The 23,225-nt window shown below is 36.4% G+C and overlaps 1 long non-coding RNA gene across 1 annotated transcript in view; it reads left to right on the top strand.

Annotated features, from left to right (window-relative positions):
• LOC123386027 overlaps positions 1-23,225 on the top strand; it is a 270,457-nt gene that overhangs the window by 52,032 nt on the left and 195,200 nt on the right. Inside the window, exon 2 of the long non-coding RNA XR_006599434.1 lies at positions 22,575-22,620. This is a non-coding gene — a long non-coding RNA (uncharacterized LOC123386027). The remainder of the gene's footprint in view (positions 1-22,574; positions 22,621-23,225) is intronic.

Here is a 23,225-nt window from a genome sequence, read left to right as displayed (position 1 = left end):
TAACTTATTTTTCCTTCCCTTTCCATATGTTCTTCTGTTAAGTTTCTCAAATTACATGAGTGAAAACCTATGATGTCTGTCTTACTCTGATTTATTTCACTTAGCGTAATACCCTTCAATTCCATTGATGTTGTTGCAAATAGCAAGATTTGATTGTTTTTCATTGCTGAGTAGTATTCCATTGTGTGTGTGTGTGTGTGTGTGTGTGTGTGTGTGTGTGTGTATAAATATATGCCACCTCTTCTTTATCCATTCATCAGTTGGTAGACATTTGGGCTCTTTCCATAATTTGGTTATTATTGATAGTACTGCTCTAAGCATGGGGGTACATGTACCCCTATGAATCAGTACTCCTGTATCTTTGGATAAATTCTTAGTAGTGCAATTGCTGGGTTGTAGGGTAATTCCATTTTTAATTTTTTGAGGAACCTCCACAGTGTTTTCCAGAGTGGTTGTACCAGTTTGCATGTTCACCAACAGTGCAAGAGGGTTCCCCTTTCTCCACATCTTCACCAACATCTGTTGTTTCATGAGTTGTTAATTTTAGCCACTCTGACTAGTGTGAGGTGGTATCTCATTATGGTTTTGATTTGTATTTCCCTGATGATGAGTGATGTTGGGCATCTTTTCATGTGCCTGTTAGCCATCTGGATGTCTTCTTTGGAAAAGTTTCTATTCATATCTTCTGCCCATTTCTTCACTAGGTTATGTTTTTCAAGTGTTGAGTTTGGGAAGTTCTTTCTAGATTTTGGATACTAACCCTTTATCCAATATGTCATTTACAAATATCTTCTCCCATTCCATCGGTTGCCTTTTAGTTTTGTTGATTGTTTCCTTTACTGTGCAGAAGCTTTTTATCTTGATGAGGCCCCAAAAGTTCATTTTTGCCTTCATTTCCCTTGTCTTCAGGGACATGTCAAGTAAGAAGTTGCTGCAGCCGAGGTCAAAGAGACTGCTGCCTCTTTTCTCCTGTAGGATTTTGATGGTTTCCTGTCTCACATTTAGGTCTTTCATCCATTTTGAATTTATTTTTGTGTATGGTGTAAGAAAGTGGTCATTTTCATTCTTTTGCATGTTGCTGTGCACTTCTTCCAGCACCATTTGCTAAAGAGACTGTCTTTTTTCCATTGGATACTCTTTCCTGCTTTGTCAAAGATTAGTTACCCATATAATTGTGAGTCCCTTTCTGGGTTCTCTATTCTATTCCATTGGTCTATGTGTCTGTTTTTGTGCCAATACCATACTGTCTTGGATTCCTTGATACTTCTTTCTATTGCTTCATTATTGGTGTATAGAAATGCACTGAGTTCTGTACATTGGTTTTCTATCCTGCAACTTTGCTGAATTCATGAATGAGTTCCAGTAGTTTTTTGGTAGAGTCTTTCAGGTTTTCCATGCAGAGAATCATGTCATCTGTGAAAAGTGAAAGTTTGACTTGTTCTCTGCCAGTTTAGATGCCTTTTATTTCATTCTGTTGCCTGAATACTGAGGCTAGAAATTCCAACACCGTGTTAAATAATAGTGGTGAGAGTGGATATACCTGTTGTGTTCCTGATCACAGGGAGAAAGCTCTCAGTTTTTCCCCATTGAGATGATATTATCTGTGGGCCTTTAATATATGGCTTTTTTGATGTTAAATTATGTTCCCTCTATCCTGAGTTTCTTGAGGTTTTTTTTTTTTATAAGAAAGGATGCTATATTTTGTCAAATGCTTTTTCTGCATCTATTGACCGGGTCATATGGTTCTTATCCTTTCTTCTATTAATGTGATGTATCACATTGATTGATTTGTGAATATTGAACCAGCCCTGCAGCCCAGGAATGAATCCCACTTGATCATGGTGAATAATTCTTTTAATATATTTGAATTTGATTTGCTATTAACTTGTTGAGAATTTTGCATCCATGTTCATCAGGGATATTATCCTGTAATTCTCCTTTTTAGTTGGGTCTGTGTGGTTTGGGACTCAAGGTAATGCTGGCTTCATAAAATGACTCTGGAAGCTTTCCTTCCATTTCTTTTCTTGCTTTGCTTTGATTTCTTTCTTTCTTTCTTTCTTTCTTTCTTTCTTTCTTTCTTTCTTTCTTTCTTTCTTTCTTTCTTTCTTTCTTTCTTTTCTTCTTCTTCTTCTTCTTCTTCTTCTTCTTCTTCTTCTTCTTCTTCTTTTGAACAGCTGGAGAAGAATAGGTATTAACTCTTCTTTAAATGTCTGGTAGAATTCCCCTGGGAAACCACCTGGCCCAGGACTCTTATTTGTTGGAAGATTTTTGATAACTAATACAATTTCTTCACTGGTTGCAGGTCTGTTCAAGTTTTCTATTCCCATTTGAGTTTTGGTAGTGTGTGGGTATCTAGGAAATTGTCCATTTTTTCCAGATTGTTCAGTTTGTTGGCATATAATTTTTCATAGTATTCTCTAATAATTTTTTGTATTTCTGTGGTGTTGGTTGTGATCTCTCCTCTTTCATTCATGATTTTGTCTAACTGGGTCCTCTCTCTTTTTGATCAGTCTGGATAGGGGTTTATCAATTTTGTTTATTCTTTCAAAAAACCAGCTCTTAGATTCACTGATCTGTTCTATTATTTTGTTTTGTCTTTTGGATTCTCTATTGTTTATTTCTGCTCTCATCTTTGTTATTTCTCTTCTTCTGCTGGCTTTGGGCTTTCTTTGCTCTTGTCTTTCTAGTTCCTTTAGGTGTGAGGTTAAGTTCTGTATTTGGGACCTTTCTTGCTTCTTGAGATAGGCCTGGATTGCAATGTGTTTTCCTTTTAGGACTGCCTTTGCTGCATCCCAAAGGGTTTGGACTGTCGTGTTTTCATTTTCATTTGCTTCCATATAGTTTTTAAATCTCTTCTTTAATTTCCTAGTTGACCCATTCATTCTTTGGTAGGATGTTTTTAACCTCCATTTATCTGGGGGCTTTCCAAATTTTTTCTTTTGGTTGATTTCACGTTTCATAGCATTGTGAACTGAAAATATGCATGGTATGATCTCAATCCTTTTATATTTGTTGATGGCTGTTTTATGACCCAGTATGTGATCTATTTTGGAGAATGTGCCATGTGCACTCAAGAAGAACATGTATTCTGCTGTTTTTGGATGAAAAGTTCTGAATATATCTGTTAAGTCCATCTGGTCCAATGCGTCATTCAGAGCTGTTGTTTCCTTATTGATTTTTCTGCCTAGATGATCTGTCCATTGTTGTAAGTGGAGTGTTAAAGTCCTCTACAATCATGGTATAATTGTTTATATGTTTATTTATGTTTGTGATTAGTTGATTTATATATTTGGGTGTCTTCACATTGAGGGCATAAACATCTATAATAGTTCTTCTTCATAGATAGACTCCTTGATAATGATACAATGCACTTCTTCATCTCTTGTTACAGTCTTTATTTTAAAATCTAGTTTGTCTGATATAAATATGGCTATTCTGGTTTTCTTTTGACATCCAGTGTCATGAGAGATGGTTCTCCATCCCCTCACTTTCAATCTGAAGGTGTCCTCATGTCTAAAATAAGTCTCTTATAGACAGCATATAGATGAATCTTGTCTTTTTTTTTCTTTTTATCAATTCTGCTACCCTGTATCTTTTGATTGGGGCATGTAGTCCATTTACATTCAGAGAGGTTATTGAAGGATATGGATTTAGTGTCATTGTGTTATCTGTAGGTTTGGTGCTTGTGGTGATGTCTCTGGTCCTTTGTAGTCTTTACTGCTTTCTACTCACAGAGTTCCCCTTAGGCTCTCCTGCAGGGCTGGTTTAGTGGTCATGAACTCCTTTAGTTTTTATTTATCTGGGAAAGCCTTATCTGTCCTTCTATTCTGAATGACAGTCTTGCTGGATAAAGGATTCTTGGCTGTGTATTTTTTCTATTCAGCACATTGAATATTTCCTGCCACTCCCTTCTGGCCTGCCAAGTTTCAGTGGACAAGTCTACTACCACTCTTCTGTGTCTACCCTTGTAGGTTAAGGCCCATTTGTACCCAGCTGCTTCCAGAATTCTCTCTTTATCTTTGTATTCTGCCAGTTTCACTCTGATATGTCATGGTATTGACCTGTTTTTGACTTTGTAGGAAGTTCTCTGTGCCTCCTGAACTTGGATATCTGTTTCCTTCTCCAAATTAGGGAAGTTCTCAGCTGTAATTTGTTCAAATAAACCTTTGCCTCTTTCTCTCTCTCTCCTTCTTCTGAAACTCCTACGATATGGATATTATTTCATTGAATTTTATTGAATCTCTTAGATCACTAATTCTCCCCTCATGGTCCAGTAAGTTCTTTTACCTCTTTTTTCCAGGTTCATCATTTTCCATAATTTTATCTTCTGTTTCACCTATTCTTTCCCCTGCTTCTTCCATCCTTGCTGTCACTGCATCTAGTTTATTTTGCACCTCATTTACAATATTCTTAATTCGTCGTGATTATTTCTTAGTTCCTTGATCTCTGCAGCAATAGATTCTCTGCTGTCTCCTATGCTTTTTCAAGCCCAGCTATTAGTCTTATGAATATTATTCTAAATTCTTGTCCAGATATATTATTTATATCTGTTTTGAGTAATTACCTGGCTGTTATTTCTTCCTGGAATTTCTTTTAAGGGGAACTCTTCTATTTCATCATTTTTGCTAGGTTTCTGTCTTTTATAGGTTTTAATAACTTGTTATGTGTCCTGCACCTGCAAGTACTGCTATATTAAAAAGGTGTCATACACTGTCCAGGGTTGGCAGTGTGTTCATGCACTCTGTTTTTTGGAGTGTGTTGTGTGTACTCTGTTTATACGTCTTTGGTTCTTCTGTCCCACTGCTCATAGTGGTGGATTATTTGGACCTTCCATCAGGTGTGCTTTGATTTGTATGTTGATGTAACTCTGGAAAAAAGGGAAAAGGGGGGAGGGGGAAACTTATCCCCTACAAAGAGAGAAATGAAAGAGGTAAAAAAATAACAGGGAAGGGGCGCCTGGGTGGCGCAGTCGGTTAAGCGTCCGACTTCAGCCAGGTCACGATCTCGCGGTCCGTGAGTTCGAGCCCCACGTCGGGCTCTGGGCTGATGGCTCAGAGCCTGGAGCCTGTTTCCGATTCTGTGTCTCCCTCTCTCTCTGCCCCTCCCCCGTTCATGCTCTGTCTCTCTCTGTCCCCCCAAAAAATAAATAAACGTTGAAAAAAAAATTAAAAAAAAAATAACAGGGAAGAGGATCAAAGAAACTATAAGGCTTAATACAGAAAGAGAGAGAGAGAGGAAAATAAAGAAGGAGATATGGAAAAGGTATAAAAAGAATAGACTAGAAATGCCTGGTTAAACAAACAAATAGCCAGAACAGAGAAAGAAAGAAAAAGAATTACATACATATATATATTATATATATTATATATATATGTAATATATATATAGTATATAATATATATAATAAGAATAAAAATCAAATCAGCAACTATGAGCCTGATTTCAAAGGAAAGAAAAAAAGAAAAGGGAGAGTAGGGTAGAAAGAAAAAGAATGGAAAAGAGAAGAGAAATAAAAAAAGTAATTAGAAAAAATTAAAAACAGACTAATGTACAAAACCACAGGACAGTTGTCTGTTGGTGGCTGTTCTGGTCTGGAGGACAGGCTGTTTGGTTCAGTCAGTGTCAGTCTCACTCTGGTAGATAAGCAGTTACCGGGCATGGAGGAGTGGGATTTGGTGTAAGCAGTCCTGCATCCTGGGTGCCGCTGTCCTGTTCCCTGAAGCCCCAACCTGTTGGTGTTGGGGAGGAAAATGGTGACACCCCCATCTCTTCTCCCTGGACCGGGTATCTTAAACCCTGCCATTCAGGCAGCCCTCACAGAGCAGTGCGGGTGGACAGCTTGTCCTGCTCCATAGTCTCCTGTATCTCCTAAGCACTTGGCTGGGATTCAAAACCTGAAGTCTTAAAGGATCCTGCACAGCATGGACCCAGTTCTGGGGTGGTGCCACTCTGCCCAGCTGACAAAGGGCCTCTGGCTGGCACCTGCAGCCTGGCACCTGCAGTCTTTTGTCCTTTGCGGGGGACGGAATAAACCCTCTTCCCACAGTATTCCAGGGAAAGGACTGTTGTCTCCCAGTGAGCCCCCGAGACCGCTACTGAGCCCTGGGGCTGGCTCCCCTCCCTGAAGGCAGCTCCTGTGTAGACAAAATGGCCAAAACTGTGAAAACTCTGATCTTCAGCTCCTAAAGCTGTTTGCAAAGTAGAGACTGGAAGTCCCTGATCCGGAGAGGTTTTTCTCTCGTCCAATACAATACAATACAATACAATACAATACAATACAATACCATACCATACCATACCATACTTCCACAACCTCTCTTTGTCTTCCCTTTGTCTCTCCACAGAAGGGGTCCCACCTCCATGCCTACACCACATTTTTATCTCACTCAATTCTCAAATACACACCTCTGTCCCACCAAGCTGTCTCTTTCCACCTGTGGAGATTTTTGTCTCTCTGCAGCCTGTATTCCTGGTATTCCAAGGTCAGTGTTCTGACCTCAATTCAGCTGTGTTTGAGGGATGAGGGAAATCCTGGTCCCTGTACTTCTCTGCCATCTTAACTCTTCATTCCTCAATTTTAAAATCAGAGTCTTGGGGCGCCTGAGTGGCGCAGTCAGTTAAGCATCCGACTTCAGCCAGGTCACGATCTCGCGGTCTGTGAGTTTGAGCCCCGTGTCGGGCTCTGGGCTGATGGCTCGGAGCCTGGAGCCTGTTTCCGATTCTGTGTCTCCCTCTCTCTCTGCCCCTCCCCCGTTCATGCTCTGTCTCTCTCTGTCCCCCCAAATATAAATAAATGTTGAAAAAAAAATTTAAAATCAGAGTCTTGTAGTTTGCAGGGTAGAGATCTTTCACCTCCTTAAATTTCTTCCTTAATATTTTATTGTTTATGATGTTACCGTGAATGAGATTTCTTTTATATATTTCATTGTAAGGGCATAAAAATGCAACTGATTTATGTATGTTAATTTTATATACTGCAACTTTACTGAATGCTGATTAGTTCTAAAAGGTTTTTTTTCTGTTGTTGAATATTTAGGATTTTCTATATATAAGATTATAACATCTGCAAATAAAGACTTTTACTTCTTCCAATTTGGATGCCTTTTAATAAGAGTATGACAGTGAGTGCCCATTCTTGCTTCTGATCTTAGAGGAAAAACTCTGAATCTTTCACCATTGAGTATGATGTTTGCTGATGTTAGTATGATGTTAGTATGATGTGGGCCTGTCATGTATAGCCTTTTTTGTTGAGGTATATTCCTTCTGTATCCAATTTGTTGAACATTTTTTATCATAACAGGGTATTTTACTTGTCAAATACTTTTCCTGCATCTATTGAGATGATCACATGAATTTTATATCTATGAATGTGGAATATCACATTTACTGATTTACAAATGGTGAATCATCATTGCCTCCCAAGGATAAATCCCAGGTGATAATGATATATGGTACTTTTAATGTATTGTTGAATTCAATTTGCTTATTTTTTGTAGACAATTTTTGCCCTATATTCATTAGGGACATAAGTCTGTATTTTTGTTTTCTAGTAGTACCTAGTAGTATCCTTATTTGACTTTGGTATCAGGGTAGTACTGTCTTCATAAAATGACTTTGCAAATATTCCCTTTTCTTCAGTTTTTTGGAAGAATTTGAGAAGAAATGATATTATTTCTTCTTTAAATGTTTGCTAGAATTTACCAATGAAATCATCTGGTCCTGGACTCTTCTTTATTGAGGGTTGTTTAATTGCTGATTTAATCTCCTTATCTAAGATTTGTCTCATCAGATTTTTTTATTTAAGATTCAGTATTGAGAGGTTGTATGTTTTTTGGAATTTTTTCTTCTACGTTATCCAATTTATTGGCATATAAAATTTTAGTCTCTTATCATGCTTTGTATTTCTGTGTTATCAGTTGTAATATCTCCTCTTTCATTTTTTAAATTTATTTAAATCTTCTCTCTTTCTAAGAGTCTAGCTAAATGTTTTTCAATTTTGTGTGTCTTTTTAAAAAAACAGCTCTTAGTTTCACTGATCTTTTCTATTATTTTTCTGATTTCTATTTATTTTTGGTCTCGTTTTTGTCATTTCCTTTTTTCTGCTAACTTTGTGCTTAGTTTGTTCTTTTTCTACTTCTTTGAGGTATAAAGGTGGGTTCTTTATTTAAGATCTTTCTTTTTTCTTAATATAGTCATTTATTGCTATGAACTTTCCTCTTAGAACTACCTTCACATTTCATAGATTTTGGTATGTTGTGTTTCTATTTTCATTTGTTTCAATTTATTTTTTTATTTTTTCTTTTGATTTCTTCTTTGGTACATTGGTTGTTCGGGAGTGTGTTGTTTAATTTCCATATATTTAAAAAATTTTCCTGTGTTCCTCTGTTGATTTCTAGTTTCATATTACTGGAATGATAGGGAAAAGATACTTGGTATGGTTTCAATTTAAATTTGCTAAGGTTTGTTTTGTGGTTTATCATATCATCTGTCTTGGAGAATGTTCCATGCATGCTTGAGAAGAATGTATTCTGCTATTGACTATAGTATAAAGGTTAAAGGACAAGAGTGTCAAAAACACCTGTTATAACTATAATTTGTTAATAAATATACAGTATAAAAAGAAGTAAGTAGTACTGTTAAAAACATTAAAGGGGTGAGACACTTGGGTGGTTTAGTTGGTTAAACTCCTGGCTTTTGGTTTCGGCTTAGGTCACGATCTCATGTTTTGTGAGTTTGAGCCCTGTGTCTGGCTTTGCGCTGACAGGGTGGAGCCTGCTTGGGATTCTGCCACTCTGTCTTTGTCCGTCCCCTGCTTGCTCACGCTCTCTGTCTCTCTCAAAATAAATACACTTAAAATAAATTAAAGGGGTAGAGAAAAAGCATAATTTTTGTATGTGATCAAAGTTGTTAACAGCATAAAATGGAGTGTTATATCTATAAGATGTTTTATGTAAGTGTCATGGTAACCACAAAACAAAAACCTGTAATAGTCACAGGAGATAAAGATGAAGAAATCAGAACATCCACTGTGAAAAATCACCGATTTACAAAGAAAGACAACATAAGAAGAAAAAGGAACTAGGAAACTACAAAACAGCCAGAAAACAATAAAATGGCATTAGTAATCCTTACATATCAAGAATTACTTTAAATATAAATGGACTGAATTCTAATCAAAAAGCACAGAGTGGCTGGGTGGTTCAAAACAAGGCCTAACTCCATGCATTTCTAGAAGAGAGTCACTTGAGCTTCAGAGACCCATATTTTCTAAGTGACAGGATGGAGGGAGATACTCCATGCAAGTGGAAACCAAAAGAGAGCAAGAGTATCTACACTTCTGTCAGAGAAAATAGATCTCAAACTGAAAGTGCTAACAAGAGGCAAAGAAGGTTGTTATATAATGATAGAGGTTATCTCATCAAGAAGGTATAACCATTGTAAATGTGTATGTGCCCAACATCAGAGCATCTAAATATATTAAGCAAATACTAACAGATCTGAAGGAAGAAATAGACAGTAATACAATAATAGTAGAGGACATCAAACCCCCACCTTTCAGCAATGGGTGGATCGTCCAGACAGAAAATCAACAGACAAATGTTGGACTTGAACCACACTTTAGCCTAAGTGGGCCTAACAGACACACATCACAATTCTTCTTGTATTCTTAGGTATTTTAAATCTTCCTGAATTACAACCTTTAGAAATCCCCTTAGTGAAAATTTGTTGGTGATAAAAATCTTTTCAATTTTTAAAATCTGAAAATATCTACATTTTAGATTCATAACAAAAAATCTTATGATCATGCAATTCTAGTTTGACATTTACTATTGGAATTTTGACAATTACTATACTTATTTAGCATCTATTGTTGCTTCTTGAGATGCCTGTTATTGATCTAATTATCTTTTTTTAAATAGATGATCTGTCATTTATCTCTTGTTTAACATCTTTGTGTCTTTGGTTTCACTACAGTGTGGATTATATCTAAATTATCTTTCTCGGTACATTTTGTGCTTTCTGTGTACATACTTACATATCTTTGATAAGCTCTGAAAATTTCTCACCATTATTCTATTGTAATGGCCATTTCTAGCCATTCTAGCCAATAGTCTTACCATAAGCCAAATTTTACAAAGGAGAAATCGAGAAAAGGAGAGAATAAGTAACTTGCCAAAACTCACATCATCAAAAAGTTCAGTGATCAACTGGGATCTGATTATGTATAATTTGCACACTCTTATTCTATACTTTGTGTCTTTTAACTTTTTTCTCATATTTTCTCTTTCCCTGTTCTGATCTCTGTGTTATTGCTATATATATCTCTGCTGGGTTACTAATTATCTCCTTAGCTATGTCTAATCTGTTATTTAATCCAAGCAGGGAATTTTTTACTTATATGTGTTATATCTAAAAGTTTTATTTTTAAAATTTCTTTGGCAATTTTTGATGGTCTCTTTTCTTTCTAAGTTTTTTTTTTTTTTTTAATTCCAGTATAGTTAACATACAGGGTTATTTCAGTTTCAGGTGTACAATATAGTGACTTACCAGTTCCATATAGGACTCAGTGTTCATTAAGATAATTGTACTGTTTGATACCCATCACCTATTTCACCCATTTCCTCACGTCCACTCTGGTAACCATCAGTTTGTCCTCTATAGTTAAGAGTCTGTCTCTGTTTCTCTCTCTCTTTCTCTCTTCCTTTGTTTGTTTGTCTTGTTTGTTAAATTCCACATGTGAATGAAATCATATGGTATTTATTGTTCTCTGACTGGCTTCTTTCAGTTAGCATTATAGTCTCTAGATCGATTCATGTTGTTGCAAATGGCAAGATTTCATTCCTTTTTATGACTGAATAATATTCCAGTGTGTGTGTGTGTGTGTGTGTGTGTGTGTGTGTGTGTGTGTGTATTTATGTATGTATATATATCACATCCTTATCCATTAATCTGTCAGTGGACACTGGGCTGCTTCCATAGTCTGGCTATTATAAATAATGCTGCAAGTAACATAGAGGTTCATGTATCTTTTCAATTAGTGTTTTTGTATTCTTCTGGGTAAATACCCAATAGAGCAATTCCTGGATTGTAGGATAGTTCTATTTTTAATTTTTTCCCATGTGTATTCCACTTTCATTTTCTTAATTAATTTTAAATTTTTCATCCAAGTTAGTTAACATATAGTGCAACAATGATTTCGGGAGTAGATTCCTTAATGCCCCTTACCCATTTAGCCCATCCCCCCTCCCACAACCCCTCCAGTAACCCTCTGTTCTCTACATTTAAGAGTCTTTTCTGTTTTTCACCCTCTCCCTGTTTTTATATTATTTTTGCTTCCCTTCCCTTATGTTCATCTATTTTGTGTCTTAAATTCCTCATGTGTAAAGTCATATGATTTTTGTCTTTCTCTAATTTCTCTTAGCATAAATACCCTCCAGTTCCATCCTCGTAGTTGCAAATGGCAAGATTTCATTCTTTTTGATTGCCGAGTAATACTCCATTGTGTGTGTGTGTGTGTGTGTGTGTGTGTGTGTGTGTGTATCACACCTTTATCCATTCACCCATTGATGGACATTTGGGCTCTTTCCATACTTTGGCTATTGTAGATACATTGGGGTTCATGTGCCCCTTTGAAACAGCACATGTATCCCTTGGATAAATACCTAGTAGTGCAATTGCTGGGTCATAAGGTAGTTCTATTTTTAATTTTTTGAGGAAACTCCATACTATCTTCCACGGTAGCTGCACCAGTTTCCATTTCCACCAACAGTGCATGAGGGTTCCTCTTTCTCCGCATCCTCCCCAACATCTGTGGTTGCCTGAGTTGTTAATGTTAGCCATTCTGTAAGGTGTGAAGTGCTGTCTCATTGTAGTGGTGATGTGCATTTGCCTGATGATGAGTGATGTTGAGCATCTTTTCATATCTGTTGGCATCTGTATGTTCTTGCAGAAATGCCTTTTCATGTCTTCTGCCCATTCTTTCTCGTTTCTTATTCTGTATTTTTATCTCTTTAAAAATTTCACATATAGTGAATTTGTTTTTCATACCCAATAATTCTGGATTATGAATTGGTTGGTTATTACATTTCTCTTCAGTTCTGTTGACCCTCACTGATGGATGTGTATTTTTTAAATATAATTTATTGTCAAATTGGCTTCCATACAACACCCAGTGCTCGTCCCAACAAGTGCCCTCCTCGATGCCCATCACCCACTTTTCCCTCTCCCCCACCCCCTATCAATCCTCAGTCTGTTCTCTGTATTTGAGAATCTCTTATGGTTTGCCTCCATCCCTCTCTGTAACTTTTTTTTCTTCCCTTCACTTCCCCCATGGTCTTCTGTTAAGTTTCTCAAGATCCACATATGATTAAAAAAAACATATGGTATCTGTCTTTCTCTGACTGACTTATTTTACTCAGCATAATACCTTCCAGTTCCATCCATTTTGCTGCAAATGGCTGGATTTCATTCTTTCTCATTGCCAACTAATATTCCATTGTATATATAAACCACATCTTCTTTATCTGTTCATCAGTTGATGGACACTTAGGCTCTTTCCATAATTTGGCTATTGTTGAAAGCACTGCTATAAACATTAAGGTACATGTGCCTCTATGCATCAGCACTCCTGTATCCCTTGGGTAAATTCCTAGCAGTATTATTGCTGGGTCATAGGGTAGTTCTATTTTTAATTTTTTGAGGCACCTCCACACTGTTTTTCCAGAGCGGCTGTACCAGTTTGCGTTCCTACCAACGGTGCAAGAGGGTTCCCATTTCTCCACATCCTTGCCATCATTTATAGTCTCCTGATTTGTTAATTTTAGCTACTCTGGTGTGAGGTAGTATCTCAGTGTGGCTTTGATTTGTATTTTCCTGATGATGAGTGACATTGAGTATCGTTTCATGTATTGCTGGCCATCTGATGTCTTCTTTGGAAAAATATCTATTCATGTCCTCTGCCCATTTCTTCACTGGATTATTTGTTTTTTGGGTGTGGAGTTTGGTGATTTCTTTATAGATCTTGGATACTAGCCCTTTATCCGATACGTCATTTGCAAATATCTTTTCCCATTCCCTCGGTTGTCTTTTAGTTTTGTTGATTGTTTCCTTTGTGGTACAGAAGCTTTTTATCTTGATGAGGTCCCAATAGTTCATTTTTGCTTTTAATTCCCTTGCCTTTGGAGATGTGCCGAATAAGAAATTGCTGCAGCTGAGGTCAAGAGGTTGTTGCCTGTTTTCTCCTCCAGGGTTTTGATGGTTTTCTGTCTCACATTCAGGTCTTTCATGGATGTGTATTTCTATGTTTGGTTACTGACTGTTCATTGTGGACTCCTCTATCTTATCAAAACTAATCTGCAGGAATTCTGAGTATATAAGTGGGAGACATTTTTCACTATGAAAGTTTTATATTTTGCAAGATTCAGGGTCAGTAGTGACCTGGGACTACTTAGTTCCCTTTAATGATTTCATGATTAATGCAAGAGTTTCAAGTTTTGCCCCATTCTTGCCAAGGCCTAGGGGCATATTCTCTGAATGGCAGTGCTGATGAAGGCATCTAACACCAGGTGAATCTCCCTTAAAAAATCCCTGCTCCATTTACCTCTTCTTACTACTTTTTTCTCTAGTTTCAGCTAGACACTTTTTCTCTTTTTAGAAATTTCTCTTATGTTTAGGAAATTCAGTAATTTCATAAAAGTAGATTTGTTATACTTTAAGCTCTGGTTCTATTTTTAGCAGGAGGAGACTTTAGCCTAGGTAATTCACATTCTGACTATTCTTTTGTTTCTCTCCTAGTTCTTTAAACTGTACTATTTAATTTTCAAACTTCAACATAGGTAATATTCCTTGTAAATTATTTAAGAATTTAAAAAGTCTGTATGTGATGCACGACCAAATTATACCATAATTAGCCAATGGATATTACACTAATCACTTAAAAAATTAAACTAACATATTTTTAAAAACTATCAGAAATCTAGGTATTAACAACTGGCGATATTTTTCCCATGTTTGTGAAGACAGTCTTTTTATGAAATTAATAGCCTGATTTTGAGGTTTTATTTGCATTCCTATAGAGGCATTAGATTACATACAAACCATAGTAAATTGTTTCTGACCTATTTATTAATTTCCTTTTTCGTTAATTATATCTCTTTATTATTCAAAAGATTCCTTTTGGGGAGGAAAATAACTTGGGAGTAAACAAAATTCATTTAATTACCAATTTGAAAAATTTTATTTTTTTTAATCATAAGGAAGTTACTTTTTTGGTTGTGTCTTTTCGTATTTGTTGTTTATTTTATTTAAAGGCAAATTAAATATTCGTGGGTTTTTATATGTTCCATAAGGGTGTCTGTATGACAGAGATAAAACCTCTTTGAAAACGATTGTTTTTGAAAAAATTACGGCTTTATGTCAACGAATGACTATTTTATATATATAATTGTAATTAATCTTATGTATATAATCTAGTGTAACAAGTTTCCTCCTTCTATGCACATATGTGCAGCATACCTTACCTATAGTCAAAATGCCCTAAAGTTTACTTACAATAGAAGTAGCCATTGAGAAGGCTGTCAGGTGTTCTTATGTACACAGTATCTCCAAACAGAGATGGAATGATAATCAACCATCTCAAAAAATTTCTGTGCCAGTGCATTTTTGCATTCACAGGTGACCAACTTCTGCTTAAGGGATAAGGCTGCATTGTATGCATAGGTGAAAGCTTCATTTGTTTTAAGAAAGAATTTAGCTATTTTGCATAAAAAAGTACATATTAGTGTATGTCATAGATTACTTTTAGAGCTCATTGTGAAAGGTAGTTCTCAGCTGATGCCACTGTGCTATGCTTTCCAAAGCCAAACAGACAGATGGGCTTTCATTATTTTCTTGACTTTTTATATTTGTTGATAATGGTTGTAATTAATTTTTAATCTGAAGACTTGTAAAGCAATACTTGGGGATTTAACAAACCAAACTTGTATTAATGAAGCACAAACTGTCCAAATATTCTTCCTATATCAAACTTCACTGAGCAGTAATAACTCCTTCTTGGTCAAGGGCTGATCCGAAAACATCTGGGAAACAAAATCCTTTGGAGTGATCACCCACAATATGCACACACTGTAAGGGTGATACATGGTTCACTGTACTGAAAATACTTTTATTTAGCAGGTATTTACTCAGTACTGAGTGTGCTAATTCCAGGCTTATAATATTTTATTATTTTTTTAAGTTTACTTATTTTGAGAGAGAGAGACAGAGTGCATGTGTGAGTTGGGGAGGGGCAGAGAGAGAGGAAGAGACAGAATCCTAAGCAGGCTCCTTGCTGTCAGTGCAGAGCCTGATGCACAGCTCGATCATACAGGCTTTGAGATCATGACCTGAGCAGAAACCAAGAGTTGGATGCTGAATGGACTGAGCCACCCAGGCACCCCATAGGCTTATTATAATGAAGTTATTGAGGAACCCAGTGGAATTGTAAAAATTCCACAATATTAGATGATTTCCATCCTTAATTTCCACACATGCAGACTGTGTATTCTGTCCTTCTCCTATCTCCAGTAAGAAACTAAGAAATTGCAGTAGTTTTTCCAAAGTCATGGGTAGTTGATGTTCAAAATATCAACCCACCATTAATTTTCTATACTTAAAAGGATCTTGATCACAAATTATAAGAGGAGACTTGGCATATTAATTAGAAAAATAACAATAATTAAAGATACCATTGATAGCTATGTGCCAAACACTGTGCAAAAGACTGATTAAACATGATCTCATTTTAACTTCACAACACTTAATGTAAATTTAATTACCTTTATTTCACAAAGGAGGAAACTGAAACAGAGAACAAATAAATTGCAAAAACTCCCATCATCAGAAAATGTCAAAAAGGAACTAGAACCACAACGTGTTACAGACAGTCTCTACCTTTCTTAGAGCCTATGTGTGAGTGTGGCCAAACACACAATATACCAACCAGCAAATAGGATCTACATTCCCATGGAAGATGAGGTATACATGCTCTCCAACTGGTCAGTTTACAATTTAAGTTAAATTTTTGCATAAACTGCAAGACACATCTGGAAGGAAAGAGGAGGCTCATTCTGTGACAGATACAATAATGTGAGTGGATTTCAGTTGTTTTCCTAAGCCTTGAAGAGAGCTTTGGAAAATGGGACATATATGATTTGTCAGATGGACAATGAGAGATCCAAGGGGTAAAGAGAAACCATTCACCCTAGCCACCTTTTCATTTCTTTTCTTTCCTTCCTGTCAAAAAATGGCTCATGTTTTGCTCAGAATAGCCTTCTAATCCTTGCCTCCAAAGCCACAAGCATTCCCTTATCAAAAACTTGACTCCATGCCAGCCTCCCCAAGGAGCCCTACCCTGATGATAGGTTGGATAAATGCATCTTCTGCTGCTTCTCTGACAATGGCATTCCCCAAACACCTTTCTTTGAGAATTTTAAACATTTTCCTCAAAAACAAAAAGAAGAAAATTATATCTGATTTGTCATCTTGTCTTGTGTGATTGTAAATTCAGAAACTCTTTTGGCTGTTTTGTACTACATGAAGGTCAAGAAATATTTAGTGCATTAAAGTGTCAATTTGGTGGAATGCAGATTCGGGTAGGTAGAAAATGGCTTGTAAAAGGGATGGGGTTTAGAGTTGTGAAAAAAAAAACAGGCAATTCCCTCCTCAATAATTATGACGTCATACCTTAGTTATGGTGGGTTGCTGATCATGAGCCATGATGGGGAGGGATTCCTGGTTTCAGTGGGGAGAGCCTCCGAGCGAGTGATGAGTGCATTTCTACCCGGCTAAACAGCATGGAAGAGAGCAAGCAGCTTCCGTGGTAGACAGAATGACAGTAATTTAAAAGGGAGGAGGAGGAGGTCACTATTCATTTTTTTCCTTGCAAAATATTTCAGGTGTCCTCCTTTTGCTCTATGCATTCATAGGGAATTAGAAGAGAATGAAACATATTTAAAGGCCCTACATAGGACATCATACTGCCTGAGGGTCCCAGCATGGGGCAAAGTGGAACCTTTCATTAGGGGACCGTAAGTAGGGATTTCAGGGGAGGGTTAAGTGACACGAGCATTAATATTGTAGCACAGGCTGAAAAGTTGACCATCCAGAGGTAAAGACAATATTCAAAGACAGAATTTGGCACTATTTCATTTCCTAAACCGTGTAGTATCATTCTTAGATGTTATTTTCTGACCGTTAAGCTTCTTAACATAACCTTATGCCATAAAAGTAAGTACCTGTGCAATATCCAGAAGGGAAAACCACTCACTTTTTTTCAATTCAGAGACAGCCTCAAGAATATGGTAAAATGAAGGGGAGATTCGTAAGAAAAGCATTCTGGTCCCTTTATTGTGGTGATAGCTAGAATGTTAAAAACGTTGCCTAAATAAATGGGCTTTTTCAGATATTGCTAGTAATTTTGCTTCTAACAGTTATTTCTGACACAGAGGCATTGATCTCAGCAGCTTTGGAACATCCCTGTTGGTCAGAGAGAGGCAAGCTCCATCCATCACGATTATAGGCGGAATGCACTCTCTGTGGAATCCTCCAAAGGGCTACAAGTTCGCTTCCTCCTATTGGTGGCTGAGCAGGTTGTATTTGTCTGCTATTGAATGTGGTTCCCCACCAAGTCTGAAGGTGCGCGGAGCACACCCAACAGTCCGCACACAAAGAAAGATCAAGTCAGCTCACCCCTCTCTTTGGAGCTCGGCACTCACAGATCTCAGTAGAGTGTCACTCTCCTCTTTATGACAGCCACTCATGTCCCAGGCCTGCTGGGTTTCCGTACTGCCTTCCTATTGTATGTGTACACAGACTGATTATAAGTTCACCACTTCTTCCCACCTTTTTGTGGAGGGTATTCTCTATGACAGATGAGTGCAATAAAGTGAATCCATTTTTTTTGTCCCTCTTGCAGGCAGCACAGTGAGTTCTAACCAACAAAGGCACATTGAGGTAAATCTTTAACGGTGTCACTGCATTGACTTTTATCATTTTCACCTTTGCTTTCACTGATTTTTATCCCTGGAGTTGTAAAACAGAGTTTCACATTGTGACTGTCCTCTAGTCCTCTGTAGAAGTAGTTAGACTGACAAGAACATACTCTTTTTCATAGACACTGCATCACAGCACACCCTCTGTTGGCCCCTCTCTCTCTCCCTCTCTCTCTCTCCACAAATTCTATTTTATAGATAAAAGCTCCGAGTTTCAAAGGATGAAAAATTTTCAAAAAAGTCAAGCTTTCATTTAAAAAAAGATAATACAGTGCTAGGAAACGATTAGGGGGAAATGTGATGGAATATTTAATAGGAAGGGAAAAGGTTTTCCATATTTTAAGGAAAAAACCCAGAAACAGTCTATATGTGATTTTGTAAAAATTTCCTTTTATAAATACTCTACCATATATGTATACAAAAAATACATGGTTGTTTGCTTTTCTGTTTGTTTTGCTTTCTTTTTATTTATTTATGAATATATTTGACTTTGTAATAAGATTTTAAAATTCGTAAAGGCAAAAAGAAAAACAGAAAATAACACATACCATATGGTTCTTATTTTAGGCTGTTTAGCCCACATAAACAAAAACCAATTTGAAAATAAAAGATTGGTACAAATTTGTCATTTCATTTAATTGTTTACTGACAAAAGGAAGGATATTTCAAAGAGGAGAAGGTATGTAAGAAACCACCAGTTTACTATCTTAGTGATTTCTATTTTAAGTCACAGGCAATTTTAAAACATAGTGATTTCAATTTTATTAAGTCACAGGCAATTTTAAAACAAATAGGAATTATTTAAAGGGAAAGCACACTTCAAGGAAGCATCTATAGGAAAACTAAAAGAATCCCCTGGAAAAGGGAGATATACAGAACCCAAAAGCTGACTTATGCCTCTTTAGCCATTTAAATAATTGCTATCATTTTCCTTGCAAATTGTTAATGCTTTACAGGACAATTCTTAATGTTGGCTCTTTGGATGGGTTTTTCATTTAATCAACTGGCATTGAATTCCTACTATGTTTCTTTCATTCAAAGCTTTTGTGATATTTCTTTACCACCATGCTCAGTGGCTGAGAATCTCTGTATGACAACTGGCTAAGGAAAAAAAAAATGGTGACAAAGGTAAATGGTAAGGACCAAAGAGAGACCTTAGAAGGCACACATTCTGGAAAGCGCTCAGCGGAAACAAAAGAGAACCGTGGTGCATTATAAAGGCCATCTAGGAGATGATGTTTTTTCTTGGAGAAAGAAGCAGAAACAAAACCAGACAAATATGTCACAAGAGGAAGAAATTTTTCTTCTAGAGGAATTTGAAACCCAAAAAGAGCCAAAGATACTTTGTAGAGCTTGCTTCAAAGTATCAGGCCTAAAACTAGCTTGTACCTCTAGGAATCTTATACTTAAGATCCAATTAATTTGTTCCTGACCTAGTCACGATTAGATCCTTGATACTAGAACTAGTATTAGGATATTAGCATCCACGATAGATGAATAGATAGTATCTAGCCTTGACAGATAGCCTTGTTCATCAGCGAGAAGATGGTTATCAGTCCTATTCTGTATACATATTTGAGAATTAAATATATTTGTGAGATGGGTGACCTATGTAAATAAACTGCAATGATGGCAAATTTAAGTTAGTAGCTTGCCAAATTGGGTAAATAAAAATATAGAACTGTCACTTAATTTGAATTTCAAATAAAAAAATCACTTTTTAATATAAACATGAAAAAATTCTCTTCATTATTTATCTGAAAGCAAAGTTAACTGTGCTTCTTGTATTCTACTTGACAACTCTAGGTGTTAGGAAAAGAATTAAGGAAGGTTGAAAGTTGAGATTATTGTGATTCTTTTGGAAAATCAAGGAAGAGAGGAAAGAAGTAAGAAAGGAAGGGAAGAGGATGGGAAGAACGGAGGAAGGAAAAAGCAAGATTTAGGGTTTGATAACATTTTGAGTACCATTTCTCTTTTATATTTGTTTTATATTTATATTTTATGTTTTGTATTATAAAATACTTTAGACTTATAGAAAAATACAGAGAGTGTAACAAAATTCACGTATCTCACCCTAGATTTGCTTCAGATAATTTTTAAATTTTTTTTAACGTCTATTTATTATTGAGAGACAGAGAGAGACAGACCGTGACCAGGGGAGGGGCAGAGAGAGAGAGGCACACACACACAGAATCTGAAGCAGGCTCCAGGCTCTGAGCTGTCAGCACAGAGCTGGACGTGGGGCTCGAACTCACAAACCGCGAGATCATGACCTGAGCCGAAGTTGGATGCTTCATTGACTGAGCCACCCAGGCGCCCCTTCAGATAATTTTTTGTACAAAAAAAAAAAAAGGAAAATAAAAGACAATAGAATTAGAATTGAAGACCCCTTGTAGACTTTCCAGTCTTGTTTCTCTTTTTTTCTCCAGACGTGTCACTGTTATGAAGTGTCTGCGGGACATATTTTATACAGTATCAACATATATATGCTTAAGTAATATGTACTTACATACATCTGTATGTCCATATGTTCATAAGCATGTTGTTATATAATTTGGTTTGATATTTACATTTAAAAAAATTCCATAAAAGGTGTCCTTCACCTCTCATTATTCACTAAAAACGATGTTTTAGACATTTATCCATGGTGACACATCTAAATTTGATAATTTATTTTAACTGCTGCACATTATGAATATGCTACAATTCATTCCTTTCTTGACAAGTATTTAAACTGTTTCCAGTTTTCCACTATTATCAACAAAGCCACAGAGACTATCCTCACACACCTCTCTCTAAGCACATATCTGGGAATTCCCCAGGTATATCCCTAAAATTGTAGTTGCTAGCTTATAGTGTATGAGCATCTTTAATTTTGTTAGATATTAATACATTGCTCTCCAATATGCCTTAACAAATACACTTTCTCACCAACAATGTATGAGATTTCTCATTTGCTCGCGTCTTAATCAACCCTTAGGATTCTCAGATATTAAAAATGGCCGATTTGGTGAGTGCTGTTTAATTTGCATCCTCTGATTACTAGATGAGGTTGATTGTGTTTTCATATATTTATTGGCCCTTCCGATTTCCTCTTCAGTGTATTATTTTTCCCCCAGTGGTTGAGTTGTCTATCTGTGCATCAATACGTGTTCTTAATTTCTATCTTCTATCAAATTCCCTGAAAGCAGAGACAAAAATAAGGATTCTTATGCAGGGAATTTATTAAGGGTATGCATTCAGGAAAAATCTGTAAAGGAATGAGGAAAGCAGAATAGAGAAGAGGGAGGTGCTCAGTACAAATGTACCTACAGACAAAATCTAGCCTCAGCCTGATCTCAAGGACTCTGAGACATCAGTTGCACAGCAGAATCTGTCTTGAGGCAAGGAACTAGGGTGAAGGAGAGGAAGAAATTTTCCTGTCTAAGGTTCTTCTAATTGGACTAAGAATTAACTTTACATAATACAGGTTAATAGGAAAAAAAAAGTTTCATTACATGTGCATGAAGGCCCAACAATGACTTTGAAGCCGAAAGAAATTGAGGCAATCTTTATACGTTTTAGACAAAGACACAATAAATCTGTAGGAATTGACAGGACAAAGAAAACTTAGCACTGGGACCTTCAGTTAGTAAGGAATTCTAAACAGCATATGGACTGGGGTGGTAAATTAGTAAAAAGTAACAAGCCAGATTCTCAGCTCTCAATTTCTATCTCCGGTGATGAGGATGTCTATTTATTCCTGGCACAGAGAGTTACGTCCTTCACATGAAACATTTGTGTTTTGCTTTCTGGGGGACAGAGAAGGTCTGAGTGTCCTTCTTGCATAGGCCATCTCTTAAGTAACTTTTATTTAAAACACCCCAGTGTGGCACATTTTGGGGTGACCTGCCCTTGGCCCCTACAAGGGCTTTTGTACTTTTCCTGGCCATATTGGGTGGGGATGGCAATTCCCAGACACTCCCGGCTGGAGCAGCTCTCATTGTCCATGGGCAATCTTACTGATTGCGTAGAAACCCACAATCAATTGCAGTAACCACAGCAACCAGTGAAAAGATCCCTGGAGACCTGAGACAGGCACCCACTAGAGTTACTAGAATTGCTACAGTTTTATAATAAATATTTCTCTCTGGTAGAGCGTTTATATTCTTTTTCTTCTTCAAAATGAACTTCGTTATTCTTGGACTTGTACTGTTCCATATGGATCTTAGGTCAGCTTATCAGGTTCTATGAAAACATATCTATTTAACTTTTTTTGATTCTATAGTAAAACATACAAATTTATACTTCTGTGTTTTATACTTCTTTCATTATATTTATCCCCAGGTTCCTCAAAGTTCATGCTGTTATTATGAATGAGATCTACGTTTGAATATGATTTTTCACCAACTGTTGCTGATAGATACATGTACATCATTCTTTTAAAATATTCAAGATCCTGCAGTTTTGCTCAACTCTAATTCTAATGTTTTGTGTACATATATCTTCTAGGGAGATAATCTACTTGTTTGAAAGTTTAATTTCTCCTGTATTTCTTTTCCTCAGAAACTTGCTCTGGATAGAAGCTCCAGAAAATGTTGAAGTGGAAAGAGTAAGTGATTGTGTTTGTTTTGTTTTTTCCTGACTTTAAAGGGAATGTTTCTGACCTTTCACCTTCAAACTATTTATTAGCTGAGACAGTTACATTCTGATACTGCTTTGCCATGAGGGTTTCTTGTTGTTGTTGCTGTCATGTTGTTTTGTTTTTAATAAAGGAGTGCTACTTTTTTTTTTCTGCAAATATTGAAGTGACCAAATTGTTTTTCTACTTTAACTAGGTAAGTAATGAATTACATTAATACATTTTCTAATGTTAAGCCATTCTTGCTTTTCTGGAATAAAGCTCATTTGGTCACAGAATATGTGTTTTTTTTTGTGTGTGTGTGTGGGTAGTAATTCAGTAACTTAGGTGTAATTCAGTAACTGAGTTTGGTTTGCTAATAACTTGTTAATAAGTTTGGAACCATATTTATAAGTGAGATTGTGATATAAGTTCTATTTCTCCTGTTATTTTCTGGTTTTGATTTCAAGGTTATTCTGTTCACGTACAGATGTGGGAAGTTTAGTTTTTTCTTTCCATTCTTTAAATACTATCTATAAAATGGAAATTGTGTATTTCATGTTTGTAAATGTTCCTGTGTGCTTGAAGAATAAATT

The sequence above is a fragment of the Felis catus genome, chromosome B3 (genome assembly GCF_018350175.1).
Source record: "Felis catus isolate Fca126 chromosome B3, F.catus_Fca126_mat1.0, whole genome shotgun sequence".
In the NCBI taxonomy this organism is placed as follows: Eukaryota; Metazoa; Chordata; class Mammalia; order Carnivora; family Felidae; genus Felis; species Felis catus.
This window is presented reverse-complemented; position numbering and strand designations above follow the sequence as displayed.